At 32.6% G+C, this 12326-nt stretch overlaps 1 protein-coding gene across 11 annotated transcripts in view; it reads left to right on the top strand.

Moving 5' to 3' along the window:
- Positions 1-12326, top strand: part of LOC130895024 (uncharacterized) — a 721573-nt gene that overhangs the window by 270301 nt on the left and 438946 nt on the right. For 6 of the 11 annotated variants that reach the window (XM_057802119.1, XM_057802120.1, XM_057802117.1 and 3 more), the window contains one exon: positions 5982-6002. The exons of the other annotated variants lie outside the window; for them this stretch is intronic. The gene's annotated coding sequence lies outside the window, so the exon portion shown is untranslated. The remainder of the gene's footprint in view (positions 1-5981; positions 6003-12326) is intronic. 11 annotated transcript variants of the gene reach the window in all.

Genomic DNA, 12326 nt, shown 5'->3' with positions numbered 1-12326 from the left:
TGGGAACAAAACATCATAAACTTACCAAAATTAAGACAGAACAGACACAAACAATGAACGTTAGACTTCACAATACTTTATTTATAATAGACATATATACAAACTATTTTCGTCAGTTTCATGTATATTCTTTTGAAAGAAAAATAATATAGGAAAACAGTAGTCTTCTTTTCCCCATAACTTTTGGAATATGGTTGATGGGATGGTGACTTCTTGGTTGAGTAATTCATACCAGTAGTCATGTGGAAACTAACAAGAAAACGAAATAAATTTAAACCTCACTCTGGCGAAACTGTCCTTAAAGATACAGTTCCTATATTCTCTTTTCCACCTACATTGAATGGAGAACTATAAATTTGATACTTCCAACTCTACCTATTTAGTTGATTCACAACTAACCTTAACATCTATTCATGTGGCATATTTTAATATTACTTAATGGAATATTTATTGCCACTTTCCAAAAATACGAGAATTTTTGCACCAATTATTTTGGGCCAAAAAACGGTAGATTCTTTTACATGCTCCGGGCTTTCCAGTAAAATGGCTTGGACATTTGATCTGTCTAAGACGAGGTGGAAAATGGAAATGAGATCAAAACCCTAAATAAGGAAACTCAAGAAAACGGAACTATATTTTTATTTAGAGAAAAATAAGAAAAATAACAACAGAAATCATTTACACGTTGAAATTATTCGTAGGGGAGATCAGTATGTTTCACCGTAATCTCCAGGAGTCTCGAGTGATTAAATTAGAATTTCTGAAATCGTTGGTGATATTTGTGGTAATGATACCATGTGCACTCCGACCGGCGTACTTAATGATTATACATCTGCATTTACGATCTTTTTCATCCTGTTTACGTAGAAAACTACCTCAAAAAGATTCTCCTTCGCCACCAAACTAACCGACGCCTGAATCATGGGATTCAAACTTTTCTAATTGCTTGAAATTCTCCTATTCTTTCCAAATATACATTGTAGCAAGATTCAGAACTGACATACCTACGTCCCTTTACGTTTCGCACTGTTTTATAACAACTTTTCTTCCTATTTCCTTACACAAACCCAAAGAGACTGACCCACGCTCATAAATTCATACTGTTCGTACTATCACTACATACTACTACACACTAACATTCACAATGACACTGACTGTAAACTGTTTACCTTCAGTCTCTGAAGACGTTAATTTTGCTATCGAAATGTGTCAGACGTGTGGAGGCGACAGGATTACGAACCATTCAGATTTATTCAGTCGTCACTCCATCCACTACAAAAATAGCAAATGGTTAATAGCAATATATCAATTGATATAGTTCAATCGAGATATAACTACCTTACACTTTAACATATAAAATTTGTCAGGCAGATTACACAGGAAATGTCTTCTCGCCTTTGCTGGGTAGAACGTCTAACTGGGTTAGGATGATTTTCAACGCAGTAACATACTTCTAAGAGGAGTGAGATATTTCTTCTTCAAGACTTAATTTGAAGGTTATGCGCAATAACGTGGTTGGGCTCATTCCATGGAGCATTCACAAGTACTTCTGGCTGAAATCTTTCTAGAATTGCTATATTTGAGTTGGATGTAGTGCCCTATAGTTATAAATCCTAACTCCAGATGGGTTTCATGTGACTCTGTATAGTCATAGATTGATGTTGATTGGTTAGTTTGTGTGTTCTTCAGGTTAGTAGTAGGTCCAGATGAATTCCAAGATATTTTGCACTTTCTTTTTGCTGCTGAAGATGCCCTTTCAACATCACAATCAGTATTTATAAACTTTTTCTGATATCGTATGGAATCAAATAGCTCAAGTTACTTTGTATTTTTTTTGTTTGAAATTTATATGTATACCTGATTACGGAAATGTTACATCTGCTGATTGACTTTTTAAATGAATGTTGATTTTCAATCGGCATAGCGATTGCATTAAAAACGTGCTTCTTCCTGTAATCTTGATCAAACGTATTTCGCTCCGAAATCTTCGCTATTTTTAGTTATCGATATTCCCATGTGCTCGTTGAACCCGAATAACCCGAAGAAATTATAAAATAGCCCAATTAATCTTCCAAACTTGTCATTCCCATATAAATGTTTTATCAATTTTTATATTTAGAAAGAACATTATTATCTTCACACGTTATATTTTCATACCTAAATAGTAAATTACAATCTCGAAAGTGGCCAAATGATAATTATATATTTCAAGAGAGCAAGAATGTTTATCATCTTGTTTAATAGACGGTGATAAAATGATATAATACCGCGTGTGATGTTTTTGGATGTCTTCATTTTCTCGAAGTAATAATTTAAGATTGTTTAGTGTAGATTCGTGAAAACTTTATAAATCACATTTCGAATTTTATGGCTGTCCCTAAAGTTACTTATAGCTAATAGAATATATATTCACATGTAAAATATTCTATAAAAGGTAAATTAAAAATTGATATAGTGGATATTTCTTACGTTATTCTGATAGCTGGGCATATACGGGGGTGTTATTAAATTTTTTCATGTTGGTATACAAGAACCTTTAAGAACATAAAAGTTGAATCACACAATTGTATATCCATATTGTAGAGTATATCTTCATGCAGTTTCACTATCAAGGTCATTCAAACGACTTGTCAAGCAGACTTTTTAAACTGCCTGAAATAGCTTTTTCCCAACTCTGCGGCCTATGTAACGTCTGCCTTGCCCATTTCCGTACTTTCCTCGATGTCGTATATCTTCCAACAGTTTCATTCCCTAAATCCTTCTAAGCCTTAATCTTGCCCCATTAACTCATCAGTGTCCTTGGTAAAGTCTTTGAATGTCTGATCAAGGTTAAAGTCTGGTACTTCTGTATCGAGCACAATCTTCCAAAATAATATTTCGCTTTTAGTCCTGAACACTCTAGTAAAGTACGAATCAACTAAGAAAATGCCACAGGCGTCATCAATTAGTAATCGTCTGCCTCACTTTAAAATATTCCCTCTCCGTCGCTTAAGACTGATATACCAGTGGCGTAGGTTCTTATTTAAATAAAAATTAATGCAGTTCGCAACATAACATTTATTAGATTAAAAAATACAAAAAAAATATATTTTAAGGATTTAAACATATATTACAGTAGGATATTACTTAGTTAATTAATTATAACTAGAATGTTATATATATAACATTCTAGTTCATCCTCTAATGAACTATCAGTATCCTCGCTGTTTTTGTCTTCACTTTCTTCCGATGATCCCGTATTTACTGTAAATATTAAGTGATCTAGAGTGTGGTCTAAGATGTGCTCTTTTTGTATAAGGTCATTCTCATATTTTTGAACATTTTGCAAATATTATACCACTCTTGTTCCGATACCTCCTCAAATTTTTGCATAGCGAGTGCCTCCGTATCGAACAGTTTAAATGTTGTATTGTGCGCAGCTACCCAATTTTTTACTAATGCCCAGATTTTTTCGATCGGGTTTAGTTCTGAATGATAAGGAGGTAAACATAGTACACGGTGCCTATGTTGTTGTAACAGTTCCGTCCAGTTTGTACTTTATGGGGAAGTGAAATTTATTGGCTGCTGTGTAAGTTTCATCAGTATAACATATATTGCGGCCTTCGTTACGGTTCTATCAGCTTCTTTAGGTAATTTATTCGTTTCAGGCGAATGTCGTGTGATTCACACAAAATTTTTCTTCGGTCTGGCATTTTCTGCCATCTACAAAAAAAAATCTCTGTGATAGACATCAAGGTTTTAATTATCGTAATAATGGACAACTTAAAATCAAAATTATTACAAGAAACCAATTTTTTTAAGGAGCCGATTCAAGCTGCTTACACTTATTGCTTCTGTCAAGATTTGCCGGTCATTAATTTTCTGCAAAACACCTGTAATTTCATCATAATTTAGCATTGCACGTTTGCTCTTTTAAATTGAATAGTAACAACGGTAAACCTTAAACTTAGTAGGTACATGACTTTATAATATGTGTAAATATGTATAAAAATGTGTAAACTCCGCATTTCTTCAACCTACTTCTCGAATTAAATCTTGCTACATACCTGTAATTTTTCAAAGGAATAGTAACTCCTTCATCTGCCTCTTTTTTCATGAAATTAATAATATTGCTTATGATTTCTCGTCCTTGGCTGCGTATAATAAGACCTTGCTTTCCAACTTTTTTTGCGGACATTATTTAAAACGATTTTGCCCCTAATGTTTAAAAACAGCGCTATCTGTAGAATAAACTATGGCACAGACTAAAAATAACACCGAACACAATAAATCACACTATCTACTGAACAACGAACAATACTAAATGCTGTATGTCCGATGTTCGGTCGGTTATGCATCTGCGCATCCATAAGCGCAAATTATTTATATTGCCGTACTTTCCTTCCTAAGTAAAGGCTTGGCAACATCGAAGAGGGACTCGCAATGGTAAGAGATCCATGGTTACGCGACGATTCCCTTTGAATTCTGATTTGGACCATGCGGCAGACGTGCAGCATTGCCAGACTATTTAGCACTTGCATTTCTGTATTAAAAATATCGAACAATCGTAAAAAACGCCACTGTCACATAAATGGGATGGGCCTAAGAGAGAAGGAAATTATTGCGGCCTTTGTCAGGTATGACGCGTCTGGCCTTTTCTTAGCAGATTTGTACTTTAACACCGTACTCAGCAATCTTCAAACTATCTTAACTCAAGCAATCAACTAAAAACACTATGTCGCTGTCATCTTCATGGGTGTCCAGAAGGCACGCCTGACTTGTTAGGAAGCTTCTGACTATTCGAGTGCCATATCCAATAAAAAAAGTTGGTTATTGGCAATCTCAACATTTGACCTAACCACGAGGCTTCATACTAGCCCTTCTCCTATATATAATTTATAGGTGTGAAACCCCAGCCCCTAGTTACCCATCAAAAAGGTTCAATGTATGCAAACGAAACCTCACTATTGACTTCCCCTAAGTCATCATCTTCCACCATCTCGATATCCGAAGCGTACGACTTGTATCTCGTAACTTCTATCTAAGGCTTTTGGTGGACGTTTCAAATTCCGCAGAAAACCTAACTATTTGGAGGGCGATTCATTAATATTCTTGGCTCATCTGATGGTATTCTAAACAAATTTAGAAGACAAGTCGTTCTCATTAAATCGAATGAACACACCCTTTACACTACTTCATACGTATAAAGGTAACATCTGTTTCATAATTGAATATAGAGCAGACGCCTATTGTACCCTACCCAACCATTAAATGAAAATGCTGTCGTCATATGAGCGGTCAATCATCAGATACTGTCAATACCAGAGCCGATTTAGGTCCAGAACCCCGTTTATGTCATTATCGTGTAAATATCTAATATAACTAAAATATTATTCTCTTGAAAATAATATTAAAAATCCTTTAATTAAGTTGATATTATGTACCTCGAGATTACCACCAATATATAGACTATAGACCAAGACATAGACGTCCCCGAATGTCAGTAGCAGATATGTGCATACACATTCGCGCAAAACATTACATTCTTTATTTATCATTCATGTATATACAAAAAATTCTATTTCCTATATCTGGTGCCTCACGTTCTTGACAACTTCCAATCTTGGAATTATTTCAGCGACTGTTTCACTAAATCGAAACTTCCCTTCGTCAATAACTCATCAAAACTTCATCGCAATCCAATGAATGGTAATGGAGGAACGTGTAAAAGACGAACAAATATACATCCATTTTAAAATGTAAAGAATATCAAACATCGTGTTTGAAACAAGATGATAAATTTATGTAATTTATATATACTTCGTTGTAGATACAAATATGCTACATTCGACGTTCTTTGAGTTGAATTATTACTCAGTTATTGGACATAAATCAGCTCATTAATTTCTATTATTTATTTTATGACATTCTTATTCATTTTATTCTTTTATTTTTATTGATTTGTTTGTATGATGCTATTTAAAATTACTCTTGTTTTTCAGATAAACAACTTTATTTATAAGGTAAGTTTTTGAATATATTTTTTCCTAAACGTGTATTAAAATATTAAAAATAATATTAAAATATTAAAAAAAGTCAAAATAAGAAATATAATTTACTAACACCCTTTCGATGTTGTAGTTGGAATTTTTGGAACCGTTAGAGACATCCATACTAAACACACTGCCACTATATGATAGTTATTCTACATGACGCTTATTTCATTAACCAGCTTATCTTCTTCAAAGACCGAATGTAAAGTGAAACTAACTCTCAATATTTTAAAAACTGTTAAGTACGTTGGGTAAACAAAGAGATCGGTTGATATACGGTTTAAAGAGCAACTATCTTAATTAAAATATACACAAACAGAAAAATCGGCTGTAGCAAAGCATGCTGTGAGTCATATTCACGGAATAATTATAAATCATGTAGAAATGTATCAATAATGAATTATTATTGGATGCATTTAAAACTATTGAGATTGTTAAATGTAAGAATTGTGTAAATAGGGACAAATGGTCCATTCGATAGTTTATTAGTTAGTGAATGAATCTCCCATCGAAGTTTTTTTCTCTCTGGAATTGGTTCTCGTGAGAAGATGTTTATTGGCGGGAAAATTTAGTATACAAGGATGGTCCCAGAAGTACCTGACCTGAATTAGAGATGTCGGTAGTTGCTTGAAAAATATCACTATATTAGAAAGTACACAATCTATTCAGCATATGTTTCAAGTTTGAAGCGTCACGTTGCTTAGTATTTGTTTGGCAGCCATCAATAGTGAACGTTTTAAGTAAATTTGTCAACATCGTTATGTGATACAATACCTTTATTTGAAACGAATTAGCCTAACCAATATAAAAGCTGAACTAGATTTTAGTCTGGGTAATACTGCTCCTTCATTATCAACAGTAAAATATTGAGTAGCAAAGTTTAAACGAGACCGTACGACCTGCGGAGACCAACATCGCAGTGGTCGACCAAATGAGGTGACGACTCCAGAACTGTTGAAGAAAATCCAGCTCACACATCCGTTAGGGCAATGGCCAAAATTAATGAATTATAGTATGAATTGCTACCTCATGCAACTTATTCGCAAGATTTAGCAACCGTGTATTATTTTCCGTTCCCAGACTTAAACAAATGGCTCGGTGGTCAAATATTTTCCAACAATGAATAGGTGAAGTTAACTAGTTAATGGCTATTTTGAGAATCTTGACGATTCTTTTTATAAAGAGGGTATCGAACTTATTGAACATCGCTGGAAACAGTGCATGGAGCTAAAAGGAGATTGTTGAAAAACTAATATAATTTTTCCAAAATTTTTGTGATTTGTTTGATGGGTCAGATTTTTCTGGAACCATCTTATTACATAGGTACACCAAGTTAGTAAATTCTATTTTACCTTTGATTTCTGAAGACGATAACTTTATTGAAAAGCAAACAATGTAATTGAGAGTGTTGATGTATTAGCAGCAGTAAACAGGGTGTTCAGTACTTTCTAATATAATATTGAATAGTTTATCTTTAGAATATTGAATAGTTTATCTTTAGAATATTGAATTATCACTTTTGTTGGTCATTTAGAGTTCGGTTTGAGAGTATATTTGAGATATCTGAATTATATGAATTAAATTATCTCATAGTCATTCTAAGATTAAAATATACGTTAAAACGCCTTTTTTGAATCGTATAATCTAAGTTTCAAACTGCAATAAAAAAATATAGAATACTATTTTGTTCTCTTCCATCATTTTCTTCATCTGTTTAAAACATTTGATGAATATTTTTGGGAAACAAAGTATATCAGATATTAACCAAAATCCCTATCTCCATTTATACGCTAATAAATTCATAGAATCTTGGGGTGTATCTTTAAGAATGAGCTATTTATTTAAGTCATATTATTGGGGAATTCCAATTCCAAAAGGCTATAAATTAATAATGCCTTTTGTCACGACAGTAGACCAAAAAGTAATTCTCTACTATGCACCTGCTTATTTCTATGTACTCAGAATTTAATTCGACAGAAAACTAATATATATATATATATATATATATATATATATATATTGCTTTTTAATTGTGGAAAAATATATCTAGTATAGAAAACCTGTTTGTTTTTAATGGCTTTTACAAAGATTTACATTATTATTTAAGATACAAATTCAAATGAGAAAGTAAAATTTAAAATTAATTTTTATTCATCGTAAAACATTTATTGTTAATGTGAAATAAGATATATTTAATCCCAATTTGGAAAAAATCATTTTTTGGTAGGAAAACGAATTGGGCTGACCAGAATAGTTGATTATTTTTTAGTATTATGCACATTTTTCCATTGTTTGCTTATTATTTTCTGTTTTTTATTGGCTGTGTAGCCTGAAGCTAACTCTTTCGAGTGTCTGTAGACAAACCAGTTTAGTCGTCTCTGTAAGGACTATTTTTTTGTTTTGTTGTGAAAATAATCGAACTAAAAATAGAACAACGGATTGTTTTGAAATTTCCCAGGAAACTTGGAAGAACTGCAATTCAAACTAATAATTTATTGAAACAAGTTTATAGTAATAAATGTTTGGCACGACGTGTTTTTGAGTGGTTAAAGCATTTTCAAGTTGACCAAGAAGATGTTGAAAATGATTCATGTTCGGGTCGCCCTTCCACGTCAAAAACGGATGAAAATATCGAAAAAGTCGGTAATCTTGTGCGATCTGACCGTTGGCTAAGTAATCGTGCTGAATTTCAACATCTGAAAAGTTTATGCACAGACCGCCAAGAGGTTTCTAGTCAAGTGCAACATCCCAATGTTAGACCACCCACCTTATTCGCTGTTGCACCGTGCGACTTCTACCTCTTTCGTAAGGTCAAATCTGCATTAATAGAAACAAGATTTGAGTTTGTTGTAGCGTTGAAAAAAAACGGACAGAAATAGATTTCCTGTACTATTTCGCATAATGTAAGATTCGCATGGAGCGATATAGGTATGAAGAGGAGTATATATTGAAGATGATAATAAATGAATAATATCAAAATAAAATGTTTTATATCTCCAGTCTCATTATTTCATAGCCACACCTCGTACTAAGTCTTAATAATAATGAATAAAACATTTATTCATAAGCGTAATTCAAAATTCAACACTATTCAAATAATATTTGAATATCGCAAACAGGTCAGTGTAAGTAACTCTGTAAATTTGCATACATCAACGCACTCAACATTAATCATTAGATTGTTTGAGCAGAATTCTCATTACATTGTTACACCTCACTGTAGAAGAAGAAATAAGTTTATTTTGTGACTAACGAAGATCTGGGTTTAAAAATGACTTCATTATGAAACACACGGTGTGATCTTACAATTTAACTTCTAGCATTATCAGCAAAAAAGGAAAATCGAAGATTTCGCAATGGGATGCTATACATTGTAAATTGTTTGTTTCTGCTTTTCAGTCGCTTTGAAACTATACCTAGAGATATTTTGTGCATGACTCTACAACTTATTGTTTTGCCCTAGAAAATTCCACTTCTAAAGGTATTAGCACTTTTCCTTTGAGGTTCTTAAGTCTTTGGTTGAAATGGGTAAGACAATCACAGAGGATATGCTCTACTGTCTTTATGTCTCTAAGAATTATTAGGATGATGTAGAGAAGTTTTCATACTATCTCAAAGATGGCTTAAATTGCACTTTGAATCGGTTTACCTCTCACTGTATTTGCCAGTTTTGGCCCCCAGCGACTTTTTCTGTTTCTTAAGGTTTTACTTGCACAAGAAATATTTTCATCAGACGAGGACGGTACCGCATACGTGACGGCCATTTTGAGGATGAAGACAGCAACTATTATTTGAAAGATTTACAGAGGTTAGAGCATTGCTGGAAAAAGTTTAAAGATTTAAAGGGAGTGACTTGCAGAAAGCAATTTTTCAACTGATTTCTAAATTTATATATATTCAGTAGATAATTTTTTAAACCAACAAAAGTAGTAACCCAATAGAATACAACAGAAATGAAAGAAAAAATAATTTACGGGCGATCTGAGGCTGAGAAATGGAAGGAGGAGAACTTTTAAGGGTAAAAACGGCTCTTCTCGATTTCTGATGAAACTACAAGTCCTATGAAAAACAATTGAATAGCAAAGTTGTAGGTAATAAAAAATTCTACAATTTTTGTATTCACAATTTTTTTATATAACCTTAAAATCTAAGTGACATATTCAAGTTACCATGTTTTTGGCTATTTATTTTTATTTCAAAAAAAAAATTTTTACGAAATCATTGAAAATACCTTATTTTGTCCCAATAACACTAATTTTTTTGATGTAAAATATCAATTTTTTTACCCTAATTATCAATAAAAAAATCAAAATATTGGCTTTATGAAAGAAGTCGGTGGGCTTTTTATTCTTTGAAATTTCTAATGGTATAAAAAATATACGGTATAAAAATATATACATAAGTTTTCTCAGAAAATGTAAAAAAAAATAAAAAGAATCGAATCCGAAAAAATATTTGATTCATTATGTACAATTTTTAGCTATTTATTATAATTTTAATCTAAAATTTTTTATATTCATCAATATGCTATAAAATTTAATGTTTTTCGAGTAATTGTGCACAATCAAAAAAAATTTCGGGCTCCATTTTTTGCATTTCCTAAGAAAATTTACCACATTCTTTTTTTTGTAACATCAGGTAATAGAAATTCATACAAAATCTCTATTTATAAAAATGTGAATTTAGGTTCGGTTAGGTTAGGTTAGGTAACCTAACTGAAACCCGCACCCGAATGTTCTATTGAAAATTAGGGTACTTTTTCGATATTATTCTGAATAAGATAAAAAAGTAAATATTACAAATAAAAATAACTACAGTGTTTGGGACATACAAGGCAAGTTTTCACCGAATTTTATGCAGAAGTTGTAGAATTTGCTGTTTAGCTTTTTGTTATAGGAACTTCTTTTCTACTGCAAATCGACATAAACAATTAAACGTTCCTTCTTCCACTTCCCGACTTCAGATCGACCGTAAATATTTTTTCTTCTCATTTTTGTTATATTCTCTTCCTTTTCCAATGGGTTTTATTCTACTACCATTTTCAAAGGCTTTAGCACTGGTCTATTTGTTGAATTTTAAAAATAACTTGAACGAGCTTCAATGCTGTGCTAATTGTGTAGGTCCGTAACGATAGGATTTGGATTGGCTAACTAAATAATTCACATACTGTTTTCCTCTTTTAATCTTGATACTCTGACATGTTATTTTGTTGGGTACAAACCTGAGCTTGAAACCTTTGTAATATTCTCCAGTTCAAACGGGTGTGGAAAATCAGTAGTTTATTTGTAATCGATAGGCCAATATCTTGCTAATGAATTTGGATATCACTTAATCATACCGGGGGTAGGTATTTTAACGATTCCTGAAGGAAGACTGTGTCATCAACGAAAATCTCAACGGTAGCGTTCCCCGACGGTGATGTAAAACGATTCTTTCTTGATTTACAGCTGCATTAATAGAATTTCGTTCTGATACTTTACTCAGAAATGAGGATTTTATAAACTAAAAATAAAGAAAGTACTTTTCTCGATTTTTGTGTTAGCACAAGGCGCTACATTCTGTCAAAGTTAGTTAATGTCGAAAAAAAAAACAGAAAAATATTTTGTATATCAGAATCTAGCGAGATTGTGACTATTCGATGAATTTCCTCAACTGAGGTCTGTTGTCATTTAACCAATCTCAAATTTTCCTATAATTAGCTCTAGGTTCTTTTTGCGTAGTGATTCGATAGTTTAGTTCAAAGATCAAAGAGACGTTAACCAAACATTGTCAGATTTCGTGATTAAAATTATTTCCGCTGTTTTTCACAGAATTGGAAAGTATCCACTTCTAATTATGGAGTTGAGAATATAGGTCATAAGCTTTATTCCTTTACTAGATAGTTCAGTTTGCTGTTTAGTCATAATCAGGTGACTTTTCAAAATTGATGGCCTGGGGAATCAGTAAAATTTTACAATATTTTGAAAGAAGTTGGGGTTTGTCAAGAAGCTCAAAAATTTATGTTTATACTCTTCAACGATTTCATTTAGTTGAGATACTGTTTTCAGGTGGTAAGAATAAGTTTTTTCCCTTTTTTTACGAGTTGCGTTCTATCCATTTTCCGACTTTCTACTAATGGGAGTATTATGTTTTATGTTTTATTTTCTTGGTAGTCTCGTAATTAATATAAAATATATTTTGATTGAAACTTTATTGGTATACACCAGTGGTCGGCAACCTGCGGCTCGCGAGTCACAAGTGGCTCTTTTGAAGAGTTGGAGGTCCAGAAAAGCATGCACGTTACGCTGCACAAGT

Source organism: Diorhabda carinulata, chromosome 6 (genome assembly GCF_026250575.1).
Source record: "Diorhabda carinulata isolate Delta chromosome 6, icDioCari1.1, whole genome shotgun sequence".
In the NCBI taxonomy this organism is placed as follows: domain Eukaryota; kingdom Metazoa; phylum Arthropoda; class Insecta; order Coleoptera; family Chrysomelidae; genus Diorhabda; species Diorhabda carinulata.
The sequence above is the reverse complement of the archived record's forward strand: the minus strand, read 5'-3'. Positions and strand labels throughout refer to the sequence as shown.